At 41.6% G+C, this 14,466-nt stretch overlaps 1 protein-coding gene across 5 annotated transcripts in view; it reads left to right on the top strand.

Annotated features, from left to right (window-relative positions):
* The first annotated feature begins 4,792 nt into the window (after positions 1 to 4,792).
* The window catches only part of ARHGEF10 (Rho guanine nucleotide exchange factor 10), a 119,973-nt gene continuing 110,299 nt past the window's right edge, over positions 4,793 to 14,466 (top strand). For 4 of the 5 annotated variants that reach the window (XM_033009942.2, XM_033009941.2, XM_033009940.2 and 1 more), the window contains exon 1: positions 4,793 to 4,881. The gene's annotated coding sequence lies outside the window, so the exon portion shown is untranslated. Of the gene's footprint in view, positions 4,882 to 5,436; positions 5,471 to 14,466 lie in introns of those variants that run through there. The other variant, XM_033009939.2, reaches the window with a different exon arrangement.

Here is a 14,466-nt window from a genome sequence, read left to right as displayed (position 1 = left end):
AACTACAAAAGTACAGAGAAGTGGTTTGTGTAGACTAAACATGGAGCATCAAACAAGAGCTTGATCATCTTGTCTTGTGCGTCATACTTACAGGAAGAAAGTGTATCCTGGAAAGCAGCAGTGGCCTTGCTTAGGAGTCATAGGAAATAAACATGAAAAAAAATTAGGAGGCTTTGGGATGAGATAGCTGAGACTGGTTGCTACGTTGTACAGTGCTGACCAGTTTGCAGTGGGACGTTGAATATGTAGATTGTCCAGTGGTTTAACTCTTCTTTTATTCTCAGCAACAGATTGTTTTAAGTATCACAGTGCCACTGGCTGAGGATAAGTCTGAGGACCTTTTTTAGGACATCAAAGTTCCCAAGCAATGTATTACCCAAAGCTGAAGTAGCCTACGGTGTGTTCTAATTTATAGTAATTTATTCTTATATTATTATTGCCTTTTTATCTTACATAATTATTTTTTATCCCTGGAGGCTCTTTTGCATATTCATGAGTACAAATCAACCTGCTCTTTTATTTTCCTAGTCATCCTAATACTTTTTATTTACCATTTTTTCCCACTTGAATTCCTTTTTCTTAAATGGTGGCGGCTTAAAGTAATGCATAGTATTTCATATAAAGTCTTCTCAATACCTTGTATTACACTAGTACTTCCTTCCCACCACTGGAAGTAGCTCTGCTTCAGCCAAAGGTTGCATTTGTCTTTCACGGTTGCATGACCTTAGTGCTTCATGGTCCTCCTGTGACAGTGTATTAATTCAGGTTTTTCCCTTCCTCAGCTTCAGAATGAAGCAGAGCCATCAGAGCACAGCAAAATAACCAAAAGTAGGAATTTTGTGTTATGGAAATAACTTGTGCATGTTACTGTACAAGGTGCAGGTGCCCCGGGGGCTGCGGGGCCTCTGTGAGGGGAGGCCGGGGCTGCCCCGCGCCGGACACGGCTGGTTCCAGCCGGCTCCGACCCACCCACCGCAGGGCACGGCTCGGCCCCACAGACACCCTGGGGGTGCTTTGAGGGAAATATATTGAGAAAAGGGCAAAAACACCAGACAGTCAGAGGAGAAGGGGGAAAAACAGAGTGAGAAACAATCGTGAACCCCAAGGTGAGAGCAGAAGGAGGGGGAGGAGGCGCTCCAGGCATCAGAGCAGAGATTCCCCTCAGCCTCTGAAGGAGCCCATGCAGGAGCAGGTTTATCCTGAAGGACTGCAGCCTGTGGGAAGGACCCACGCAGGAGCATGGGAGAAATGTGATAAGGAAGGAGTGGCAAAGCAGAGCTGTTGTGAACTGACCACAACCCCCATTCTCCACCCCACTGTGCCTCTCGGGCTGGAGGAGGCAAAAGAGTCGGGAATGAAGGAGTGAAGTTGAGTCTGGGAAGAAGGAGTGCAGGGGAAAAGGTGGTTTTACTTTTGTTTCTCACCATCCTACTCTAATTTTAGCTGTCAATAAATGAAATTTCCCCCAGCCAAGTCTGTTTGGCCCATGACAGTAGTTGCTAAGTGATCTCCTTGTCTTCATTTTGACCCACGATCTTTCCATCTTATTTTCTCCCCCTGTCCTGTTGAGGAGAGGGAGAGTGTTAGTGGCTGGGTGGGGGTCTGGCCTGCTGGCCAAGGTCAACCTACCACAATAAGTTACAGCATTATCTGTACCCTCTCTCGTGTGCCATCCGTGACAATAAGGAGCTGATGTAACACAAGGACTCTGGTTCTGAGGAGTATTAAAATTTAGGAAAATATGTACCTAGTCTATCTGAATTGGCAGCTGAAGAATTTGACTTGCAAAGTCTCCTTGTAAGCAGAGAGTTTTTAAAGGCATTCATAAAAGAAGTTCTAGTGCCGGTAAAACATGGCAGTATTATAAAACTCATTTGTCAAGTTAATGTGTGCTGGTATGCTCAGAATTGGCAAACTGTCTCCCAGTAGGGGTGCTGGTGCTTCAGGGAGAGCTGGAAGACAGGCCAGCAGTAGGCGTCATGTCAGAACATGAATGAGCAATGCTTTTATAAAACCAAATGTTATTTTGATGTAACAGTCTGAATTTAAGCAAGCTGTGTGGGTTTGCCTTTTTAAAAATAATTTGTATATGTATATAAAAATTTTAAAAAGTATTGTAATTCAACCTTATCTGGTAAGGGAAGTAGAGGGGATGTAACTTCACAAGGCTCCAGCATGAGTACTGCAGATGCTCAAGTTAAGTAAAGCCATTGGATGTCCTGTCTTTGAGTGGTTTCTGAAGGATTACAGTAAGCAAATGACATAGTGTCTTTGTGGAGAACATGGTTGAGAACAACAAGAGAAACAATTTCTGAATTGCCAGTGGATGAAAACTCTCTAAGAGAAAGTGCCATCTACATTAGCTGGTAAACAGAAGGAAGAAACTGAGAAAGTCTGGCATCACTGAAGAACTTGGTAACCTAAGTTTTAGTTACCTTGTTCAGATTTCATGCAACATTTTGGAAAGCAAGCAATAGGAATGATGTATGTTCTTAGGTGTCATAAGTTTCCATTCAACCACCCCAATTTCCATGGAGAGAGAAAAAAGAGGTCCCTTTTTCACAACATTGTGTCACGTGGGGCCAGGACACAGTTAATTGTCCATGGTGTCCTTAAGATGACCAGTACACATTCTGGAGTAGATACATGACCTATGGTAGCTTGGAGACAAGAGGTATCTTTTCTGAAGCCCCAGTAGGCAACAATGAGAGTAAGTAAATTTTGAGGAGGTCTTGTTGTACGTGTTTCACCGGTAAACCCAATTTAAACATCATCTTCTTAGGACCTGGTTATGAAAAGCATCATCTTAACTCTGGAGACAGGCGTTATCAGTACTCTAATTATCGACAATTACGGGTGGATAAATAATGAATTTGTGATTGCAATGATCAGGGTGCTAATTATGACTGCTAGTAGAATGTTGCCTTAGAAAATAGTAGGAAGAATGCAAGTTATTTTGGAAGTTAGTTTTGCTTTTTTTGTAAGTTGATCTGATATTGTCTGGTGTGTCCAACAAGGTTTCCACAGCGACCTCTTATTGGAATTAGAGAAGGATATTTATGTATGGTCACCAGAATCAAAAAGTGGTTGTCAAAGATCAAAAGGGTTCAGAAAAGAACAGCAGGAAGGATTTTGTGTCTCTAACAGTGAAACGTAATTATGAAGGGGATAAATTAGTGCACATGGATAATGTGTTGGCTGCCAAAAAGAAAAGGATATTTCTAGTAAATCATATTTTTAATCATGGAATTGAGCTAGTTGCACTTAGTGTAAATATTTGTCTGTTCTTTAATGTGACCTCTAATGATAAGCAGTCATTAATCAGTTTGCCAGAGACTGATTCCCTGCCATTTCAGCTCCTGAAATGATAACTGGGTGTGAGTGAAGTGCAACATATTTAAAAAATTACATGAAACAACAGGATAAAATGGTGTCTCTACTGGAGGCTGAATTCCATAATGGTATTCCTGGCCTTAACATTTACATACGGCCCAATTATTCATTCTCATTTTATTTTTTATGTGGAGCCTACAGAGCTATGTAAGAACTATTTTAAGTTCACATGGTGATAAACTGCATTACAAAGAAATAACTTTGCGAAAACATAGACAACCCCCCCCCCCCCCCAACTTTTAAATATCTAATTTGTAATTGAGGTTGTATGAACCCGCATGAAGACATGGGATAGTTGTGAATGTGTGTTGTTAAACTATAGACAAATAAAAAATGTAGAGGAAAGGTGGATTAATCAAATGTCTTTTGAAACACCACCATTTCCTGCTAACATTTTCATGTAATGATAATGAATTTACTATATCTGGACGTATTTCATTATTGACTGTAGCATGAATGCACTTAAATAGGCAAGGATCACTGCTGGATGACACATGGATCTTTGAACAGCGTTTAACTTGCAGTTTTCATGCTTAAAAGTGGTCCAAAGTATTTAAATAATATTTAGCAACATTAAATAGTTGTAATTGATATCAAGGACTTATAGTATGTTTGAAGAATTGTACTTTGGAGCATTTATTTTAATCGAGTGTGACAGATGTGTACATGGGTATATTGTGAAGTACACATTTTCAGAATAATTGCATCTTGTGAAGGTGGCTTTTTTTTTTTTTTTTTTCTTTTTGTTCACTTCTGTGGAAGGGGTTACGTGGCGTACTGAATTGTATTCGTGGGAATGTTACTTCCAGAATCGGCATTAGGTGTTTGAGGGACACGGGCTTGGAGCGACAGCGCGGCCGGTCCGCGGCGAGGCTTGCTGTGGGGAGAGTCGAGCGAGGAGGAGGAGGAAAGAGCCAGGATCTAAAGGTTTAGGTGTGAGGTGCCGGCAGCTTTAGAAAATCTTTCATTTTGAAAACTAGTGACGAGTTTCAAGTGGGAAAAGGAGATGAAATCCCAGCACTGCCCCCGCGGCCTAGCGCGCCTCCCAGCATGCTCGTGGGCTGTTCGGGAGAATGAGGCTGGTGGGGGGGGTGGGGGGAGTTTGTCCCGCGTGTGCCCCGTTCTCCAGGGCTGGGCCTGGCCCCACGCCCGCCCCCCAGCCCTGCTGCACCCGGGCAGCGCTGCCCCCCCTCCCTGGGGCTTCCCCCCGCCCCGGCAGCGGGCCGGGCTCCCGCCCCGCCGGCAGGAATGCGGCGGGGGTCCAAGGGGGGGACACACGCAGACGGGGGGGGCGGGGAGTGCCCGCCCCGCCCCGCCCCGCCCCTCCTCGACCGGCGGGCCGCTGCGCCAACCGGGAGGCGGCGGAGCCTCGCCCCGCCCCGATGGCGGCGGGCGGGGCGCGGCGGCGGCAGCCCCGGGGAGGCGGTAACGGCGGCGGCGACCGCGGCCGGGAGGGTCCCCGCTGGGACTCGGGAGCTCTGCTCGGCGGTGAGTGAGGGAGGGCGGGCGGGCGCGCTCGGCGGCTGCGGGCCGGGCCGGGCCGGGGGTGGGTTTGGGTTTGGGGAGCGGGGCAGCCGCCGGAGCCGCAGCGGAGCGGGCGGGCGGCGGCTTCGGGGCTCTTGGCGGCGTCGGAGGAGGAGGAGGAGGAGGAGGAGGAGGTGGGTGTTCCCGCCGGGGTCTCGCTGCGGTGTCAGTCACGGGAAGTTTTGTCCTTCGAGGCCGGGCTCGGTGTTTGGCGGGGAGACACCCCTCCTCGTCCCGCCGCTTCCCGCCGCCGGCGCCTCGCTGGGGCTGCGGGGGGGCAGCTGGCGATCTCCCCCCGCTTCGGCGGAGCAGAAGAAACCCCGATTTTTAAAAAATGTAGTATTAAGTAAATTCTGCCAGCGTAACGCGGCTTGGCGAGTTACTGAAGCGAGGGTGCAAGGGGTCGCTCATAGACGCATTTACCCCTCTTCCGAACTTTTGGTGGAGTTTATTCCCCAAGGCTTTCGCTGGCGTTTTTGCTCGCGTGTGCGCCTCTGCGTGGCGTTCGGCATCGGGAGCTGCCCGGCTCCAGCTTCGCTCTCCTTTTCATCAGGTAGGGACAGGGATATTGAAAACCGAATTCCCAGGGGAACTTGAGTTTCTTTCCTTCCCCCTTCTTAAAAACTGTTCAACACCAGCTTTGTAGTTGGCATCTGTAGTTAAATTGGCTTTCTTGAAACAGAGGGGAAAATGCTTTGACACAGCAACAGCTGTCCGTTTCTGTTTTGTTGTTTTTGTGGTTTGTTTTTGTTTTGAATTGTCTTTGGTTTCTTTGTAATTAACACTTTAACTATTGGAGGAGTTACATAGTTGCTTGTGGTGATCCCAGACCATGCAGTTACTTTTGACAGATGCCCTGTTCTTACAGGGTAAGGCAAGAACAGCTTTAAAACATTGACCAGTCACTCACCAGGGTGAGTGAGTGAGGTTTGTCAGTAGGCAATGCCAGGTGCTTGGGAAGACAGCTAGTAATAGTTTGTCCACAGCAAAGGTTTATTTCAAAGGCGTTTAGGTGGTGCTTGCGTTTTTGACCAAAAAGATTTCATCCTTCCTAAATCCTGTCCTCTTTCATTTAAGTATTTGTTCAATCCTTTTTTTTTTTTTTTTTTTTTTTTTTTTTTCCCTCAAAGCTACTTCAGATCTTTTACCTTGTGCTAGCGGGCTTGAAGTTGTTCAATTGCAATGTAGAAAGTATCTTATTTTTTTCAGTTGTGTAATTTAACTGTTACCATTAAAAGGCATAGTTTTTTTTTTTGCATGAGTCAGGAAGTAAGAAAGATTGACTGTTTAAAAACTGTCTCATGCTGAATAATTGCTAATAAATAAATAAATGCTAGTTTGTGACTATTGCTATTATTGTAAAGAAAATAAATGTTTTTCCAAAGCCTTTACTCTGCTTAGTGAACCCCAGTGAGAGATCTGTTCTGCAGTAGAAATGAAGTATTACATTTTTTGAATTTTCTGTTGGTGCTCAGGAGACACAGATTTATTGCCTGAACATGGGACATGTTGAGCGCCTACAACCGCAAGCCCATTACTCAGGCAGGGGTTCTGGCTGTTCAGCTGTTTTCTTCAATGGGCCCTTCATTCTTTTCACTTGGGTGATCTGTTTGATCTTGATAATCTGTCTGACTTGCTTTGTATAATCCATCTTGTCTTTTTTTTATTTTTTTTTTTTTTCCCCACCTTCTGGCTCAGTAGCTCATGAACTAGTTACATGTGTTTATCTGGTTATGAACAGTAGTTCTTTAGATACTACCTTGAAATCTGATACTTCTGAAGGCTTTGCAGTGAGATTTCAAGACTTTTATAGTATAGTCTACAGATTTCTTAGTTTGCCTGTGGCAGTGTATGTAAGACATGACCTACTGCATGAGTGGCAACACGTTTCTTGTGATGGGACAGGCACCAGTTGCCCAGTGCATGGGGCTTTCATGGCTGATACCCACAGATGGATGTGATGAGAGAAAGGGCTGTGCAAGCAGACAGATGCTTGAGGAACGTGCTGTCCGTCAGCTGCTGCGTGCTAGGACCCAGCAGGATCCTATAGATTTGGGCTTCAGGAGTTCATATGCCACAGGATATGGAGGAGCCATAGCGTTGGGTGATGGGTGCGTGCAGGCTGGCATCGCGGCTTGGAGACATTGAGACCAAATGTGCAAGTCTTGTGCTATTCGCTTTGACGGGTCAGTGGCGAGCACACCCATGTACTGAAGAGGCTGTTGCCTTCCTCCGTGCCCATGCACAGAAGCCTTCTTCTGCCCAGGAGCTGTGGTTACTCTCAGCAGATAGGATATGGTTTCATTCGTCAATAGACTGCGACAGTCCTTCCCAGAGTAGAATACTGTGAACCAAGCTTTAACGTTTATTGAGATTACCTTTAAAAAAACAGACTATTACATAAATAGTATTTAGATTCTAATTCTTATTATGAGTAAAATCAAGGGTCTAGGTACCTAAGCATCTTGGGTTATTTTTCTTCTAGACCATTAACTTCAGTGGAAATGTGCTGACTTACACCAGGTTGAAACACTGAGTCAAAAGACTTACTTTAGTCATATGTTGCGTATAGAAGCTTCTGATTATCCTAAACCTAGTAGCTGTATAGCATGTCTTAAGTAAGGTACAGCCTGAGTTTTAAGTAGGCTGAATTATTAATGTTAGATATCACAGCTTTTTTTTTAAATGCTTTTGGAATTTTTTAGTGTCTTTAAGTTACTCCTTTTAACGAACTCTTTCTTTGTCTGTTTGTCATCTTGGTTATCATTTTATATGCATAAAATCTTGTACTGATTTTTTTTTTTTTTTTTTTTTTTCTTTTTGGCCAGGACACTACTACTTGCTGCTGGGGGGCACATTGTCTTTTGTTTCCCATTTCTTTTACAATTGAAGGTATTTAGTGTCAGCATTAATAAACTTGATATGAAGAAATCTCAACACCAGAGGAGTTCTTAAATTGATTCTGAGTTGTTCAGGAGTCCTTTCATAGTTTATAAACATTTGAAGGAAGCCAACAAGGTTGTCTAAAACCTGAAGGGCTGTTGTCAAACTTCGTAATTGTTAATGGAATTCAATGCAACTGGAAATAGTGCATTACTCATTTGTAAAACAGGAAGTCTATTAACTGCTTCTATATAAAGTAGAAATTATTTTTAGCATTTGTTATAGACAATTTATAAACGTTGGTCTATTTCTGAAGAAGCCAGGAAACAAATTCTGGAATCCAGGAGGAGGAGGAGGAGTTCCGATTCAGACTTTCGGATTAAAATTTATATATTGTGCAGAGCTGCAGTCAGTTTATTCATGTGTCTATAATACTACACTGCTTTCAATTTTATATTTGATGGAGAAATGAGCAGTGTGTAGTACTTATTTTCTTCATCTTTACATACGTGGAATAGTAATTTTCAGCTTCTGTAAAGTGATTTCTGTTTCGCTTTTTGCTTTTTCTTTAATTATGTCTTTCCATTTTATAGTTTTTGTTTACAACTGTGCAAGGGACCTCATGGTGAATTGTCTTATGGCCTCTAAATTTAAAGGCATTTTTAAAACTGTCTTTCTGTAAGCTCAGCTTCCTGATGGCTTTTTGAACTGCAAGTGCGTTTCCTTGGATGCTTCTTGTGGAATATCTGTTGCAGCAGTTGCCCCTTAGAGAAGCTTCCTTTGGAGCTACAGTGTTAAATTAAACAATTGTCAAATATGTCTTACTTTTTGAACATTTTGTATATTATAATGGGGCAATAAAGCAGGCTTCATTGATACTATGAATTAGTCTTTCAATTTATGTCTATTCTACAACACGTGAGGGAAGCATTTTTCATATCCAAGACCTTCTTTTGTTAAAATCAGCATTCATTAGAGGTATTTTTTTCCACTCCTGTTCCTATTCATACAAAGTCTTTCTTGTTATTACATCTGTTAGTGGAAAATTAATATTGGTAAATTTCTTAATCTAGAAATAATTGGTTTCTTAATCTAGAAATAGATTAAAGAGTGGAAAAGCTGCAAGCCTGGATGCTTCGAAATTATCAGGGATTCATAAACCGAAGCTTGTGAATTACTTAGGGAGACTGCAGGCATGTTGTGAGGGGGAGGTGCTCTTTATAAGGAGGGGAAGTACATGAGCAGGATTAAACAAAATTCTCATTATGGACCTGTACAGCTATGTTTTAATACTCTTTTTGTTTTCACATCTTTCTCAGTAATGTCATTGCGTGCATATGTGGTTTGTAGAGATCAGAATCTTGGGAATCAAGGTCTGTCATGTATTCATGGAAGGAAACTGCTGCATTATTAGCATCTTTTGAGATTTAAATCACTTGGACATTTTCTTCCAGTAGAGAATCTGAGTTTTACTTGCACCAAAATACTTCAGGTTATTTTGTAACCAGGGACATGTGAAAGTACAACTTGTTTTTAAGGGAGTGATGACAAGTAATGCTAAACAAGATTTGAAATATGTTTTCAAACTTCTGTGTTTCTAGATCAAAAACCTGATTTATATTTTATTATGAATTGCCTGAATCAGCAAAACTGTGGGAAGTGATGCATAACTGCACAACATTGATTCATGTCCTACATGTTTGCTGCTCAGTCAGGAAGCCTGAAGCTTAATGTCAAATGTGTGGGTGAAGCAGTTAACCAGGGCAAAATAAATTGTTCTACTTACGTGGTGCTGAATAGGGGCATTATCTTGGGAAAATCTGTTTCAGTGACTTACTGTACTGTACCATACTTGTTACTTGGGATTGAACCATGAATACGAATTTTTAGGATCCAGGCTCAAGGTCAGACATTCACTCTTGTTTCTGTTCTGTAATCTCTTCTTTCAATACTTTCAAAAAGATTGCAGAAACCATACAATTTTTTTTTTTTTTTTTTTTTTGCCTTAGAGATACAGAATATACATCTTGGAAATTTCGAGAAAGGAGATAAACTTTATTTCCTTATCTGTAAAACAGGATCGTAAGTTATTGGGAAGTAGATGACAATATTTAGATTTCCTGATAGGACCACAGTGAGTCTTGGGCTTCTGGCTCTTGACTTTATATTTTCCACCGTTTTAAAGCATTCAGTGTTATTTTAGAATTTTATATATAATATTTAATGCTGCTGCAAACAATGGACTGACTAATTTGAGTCTTAAAAGCTTCACGTTTGAATTGCAGAAGTTAGAGAAGAAAGAGGTCTACTCGATCATTTTCAAATCAAGGAAAGAGTGAAAACCACTGATGTTAGGACTAGATGCAGAACTTATACTTCAATGGAAAACTGCCTTCCGTTATACATATTTTGGAGATGAGGGCTGTTCTGTGCAGGTGCTATTGCTATTTTTCTTTCTTACTTTAATTGATGATTTAATGGCTGCATTACCTGATCTCTGATTTATTTGAATCGTATTCTGGTGTTATAAAATCAATGGAAATTGTGCTATTTTTCTAGAGCATGCATTATAACTCTAATTTATGGTTAGAAATGTATTTCCATCTTTTACTCCAAATATTTTAGAAACACAGGAACAAGTGTCTGCATTTATATTCTTAGTAACTTCATTCATCAGGTGAAATAAATTTGTTTAATCGGACACTTTTGAAATGGTCAGATGTAATGGGTTGCTCTTGATGAGAAACAGTATGGTTCCAAGGACAGTAGTACACAAAGAACTGAAAATGTTTAGGAAAAGTGTCTCTGTCAGGACTAAGTTTGCAGAAAGCAGTAGAAACTGAATCTTAAGTTCAATGTATCATTTTGCCTGTATCATTGGAAAGAGCTTCTGATTGAAATTTTCATCAGTTGTCATCAGTATCTTGAAAGACAACCTATGCCTTGTAAAGCTAGGACTCTCAGGTTTAATTCAAGTTTGACCAGGAATTTCTGCTTTTGCAGTGGATGTGCAGATGAAGTACAATTGGAGGGGAAAATTATACTTTATCAGCTACATCCGTAAAAAACATTCCCTGCCCCCTGCCTTTTTTTTGGGAAGCTAAGAACTTGATTTTCTGGGAAATCAAAATACGTTTCAGGAGGGGGCACTTTCTCTGTGACAAAATACTGCATTTTACAGGTAAGGCTGATCAGAATTACTACAGTAAATTACTATTTTGATGTATTTTTTAATTAAAAAAAAGTAAAGTCTCTGCATAGTAATTCGAATTACATGTGCATTATAGTAATATATATGAAACTAAACCATATGTAGGTTTACATCACAATTGAAGTGTTATGCAGCCTGTGAGGATCTTCTCCGACTTAAAAATAGAAATCGTGCTGAGGGTATTTCTAATTAAGGTAATACTTGATTTCCAATATTGAAAGGAGCTAATTTGGATTAAGTTTAAATGAGAAAATTTCAGAAATAAGATTACTTTTCCAGATAAGTTACTTGATTGGAATCAAGTTTAGAATGAATTAAAAACATGCAGTTAGTATTCAAATATTTTTATTTTGCTTGTGCATGCGACATTGGAAGATCGTGGTCTTGAATCAGCAACAGTCCTCAATTTTGTGTGGTGCCGAAAAAAAAAAAGTCAGTTCTAAAAGTACATGACACCAGCATTCATTTTTAATGTTTTGGATGCTTGTGATTTGTTATGGTACACCTGACCTCCACGATGGCCTCCAAAAGCTGGGATGATGCCTCTTTTCTTCCTTTGGGTGTTCAAAGAGTTGCCAGCGCATAAGGTAGGAGCAAAGGCTTATTCACTAAAAGTCAGGTGCCCGACTTGCTTATTTGGGAACCTGTTCCCTTCCCTGGTTTCTTTTTACCCATACTCCCTCTCATTCCTTAAGTATTTGTACGTCTTGGCTTTCCCATCTGTAAACTGAGTATAGTGCGTCTGAGCTTAATAAAATCATATGTTCCTGTTGGATTCAGCAAGGTCTTCTGCAGAATGACATTATGATCTGAATGGGTGTAAAATTGGTGGGATGGTTGGGTTTAGAGGTGGCTAGTTGGCTATACCTTCCCTGGAGGCTGGTAGCTCGTGGAGTGGCCCCAGCTGTCTGTCATAGGATGTGTCCCGTTTAATTTTATGCATGACTTGGAAGTAGACCAGCCCTTGCTCATGAAGTTTGCAGGTGACACCAAACTGGGGGAAGGGGTGAGCAGTTGATGTGCTTGAGATGAAGGTTGTCGTTCAGAAGGACCTGGGCAGGTTGGAGGAGCCAGCTGGCAGGAACTTTGTGAAATTCAATAACAAGGGCAAGGTTGCGCACGTGGGAAGGAATTGCTCCTCTGAGGGGAAGGGTTCCTCTTCACTCAGCGCTTGTCAGACCACACCTGGAGTATTGCATCCAGATTTGTGTCCACACCCCACCTGGCCCCAGTACAAGAAAGATGTGGATAAACTGGAGCAAGTTCAGCACACAGCCACCACAACGTCAGGGAGTTGTAGGACTGCGCTGGAGGAGAGTCCGAGGGAGCTGGGCTTGCTCAGCCTGGAGAGGAGATGTTTCATGGGGGCCCAATGGCTGCCCGCTGGCAGATTATCAAGAAGGTGGCAGGACAACAGGCAATGGTCATAAACTGAAGTAAGGGTGGTTCTAACTAGATACAAGGGCAATGTTTTTCTCTAGGAGGACAACCAAGCAGAACAGGCGGCCTGGCAAGGTTGTGCAGTTTCTGTCTTTGGAGATTTTCAGGATCTCAGTAGGTAAAGCAGTCTGGCCCCACCTGATAGCTGACCTGTCTTTGAGCTGCTGGTTAGACTACATGACCTTCTAAGGTACCTGCCAACCTGAATGAGTCTATTAATCAGTGATTCTGTATTTTTGCCTTGTAATAATAGTCTATAGAGCGGAAGAACATAAATATTAAAAAAATCCATAGTGGTTTCTGCTTGCATTGAGGGTAGGAGCCCTCAGACAAATCTGCAAATGCAATCTTTGCTTTCTTCCTCTTTTCTCCTCCTTCAGATGATGTATTGGACAGGAATCCACTCAAGGTGAAGAAATGTTGTAAATATCCTTTAAAAAGAAGGCTCAGAAAACCGATCTTCAGCCATGTTTGTGAGGTGTCCCTGTAGATTGCTGCTTGTTCAGGGCTTGCTGCCACGTTGTTCTCTAGCTTTGAGCAAGATGCTACTTGGTGTGAAAAGGGGGTGGCAGAAAAAGAAGCAAAGTAACTTTTGGGGAAGTGGATTCTGCATGCAGTCTGAAAAATGTTCATCTCCGTGGATCTGACCTTGTTTGCATTGCAACTGGTAATAGACTTTCCCTTGACTTTAACTGAGACGGGAACTGGGCTTCATATTTATTTTCTACTTGAACCTACGCACTTCCTCATTATTCAATTGCTTATGATTTAGGTAATTTTCTTTGATAAACTTAATAATAAAATCGGTACAGTAGAGGACTGTTAGCTATTAATAAAACCAAATATACATTAAAAGAAATAACTATACAGTCTTGATACAGCCTTCTTCCATGGCTTACAGCATGTGATGGTAATCTGTCATAATACAAATGCCTGCTTCATTTACATCTACTGTAGTATAAAAACATCTCTTAAAAATCCTACAGTCTGTGTTTCTCTGTTTTAGTCTTGTATAGAGAACAAATTGTGCTATCATTTTGAATTTTTTCTATGTAACAGAGCCATCTTGAGGTATAGGGAGAAAAAAAAGGAAATTAACCTTCTTTATTTTGTGTTCTTTTATTTCCTTGCTTCTCTGCACCCCCGAAAGAGCCTATATATCAAATTTCAGCAAGATTTACTTCCCAGCAAGAATTCTGTAGTTATAGGTGGAAGAAGACTCAATTGGGCATTACACAGCAATATTCAGTAAGTGACGTGGACATGAGGATTTTAGACATTCATGGGCTTTGACTTCACCGTTGTTTTTTTATCTTATTTAATTTTTAGGTTTTCAGGCTGTCTCAGAGAAATTACTTTGCAGCTTGCCTTCACTAAGCTTTTTCCATGAGTCACAGTTCCTTGGAAATCAGTCTCCTTGCTTCATCTTTTCTGTTTTCTATTAAAAAATGCTCACTGGCTCATTCTTTCTGCAGTGTTAAGAACGAAGAATCCTGATGTCACTGCAGTTACAGTGAGCATTCCTTCTTAAAGAGAAGGTATGTTGCCTTTACAGTTTTTAGGGTGATAGAGTTGGAAAACTTGACAGCATGCGCCCTTTTGGAGCTCAGTGTATAGGTACTTTTTCCACCAGGTCTGAACCGCTGTGCTGCCTCAGTTTTGGTGGAGTTTGTATTAGTCCTGTTTCTATTACCTACTGACTATTGTACAAGTAATGACTTTGGGAAAATAGTTTCAGAGAAGTGGAAATGCAGATGTTGATCAGTATTTGTATCCCTGTAGCTGAGATCTGGTGGTCTGTTGTTCATTTCACAATTAGAGGAAACTATCAGACCACATCTGATGCGTAGCTGTAGCTGAGAAACCCAGTCCTGGAGGCAGAAGGAGTTACCAGAGGTAATGAGAGGGGAAACTGAATCACAGACAGGAACATTGACTTTATTCTGTAGTCTTCGGACAAGTATAACGGTGCCTTTCTTTTATTTGCTAAAACTGCCATTTGCTGTGGAATCAGA

This window comes from Tyto alba, unplaced genomic scaffold, assembly GCF_018691265.1.
Source record: "Tyto alba isolate M040663 unplaced genomic scaffold, T.alba_DEE_v4.0 Super-Scaffold_40, whole genome shotgun sequence".
Classification (NCBI taxonomy): domain Eukaryota; kingdom Metazoa; phylum Chordata; class Aves; order Strigiformes; family Tytonidae; genus Tyto; species Tyto alba.
The sequence above is the reverse complement of the archived record's forward strand: the minus strand, read 5'-3'. Positions and strand labels throughout refer to the sequence as shown.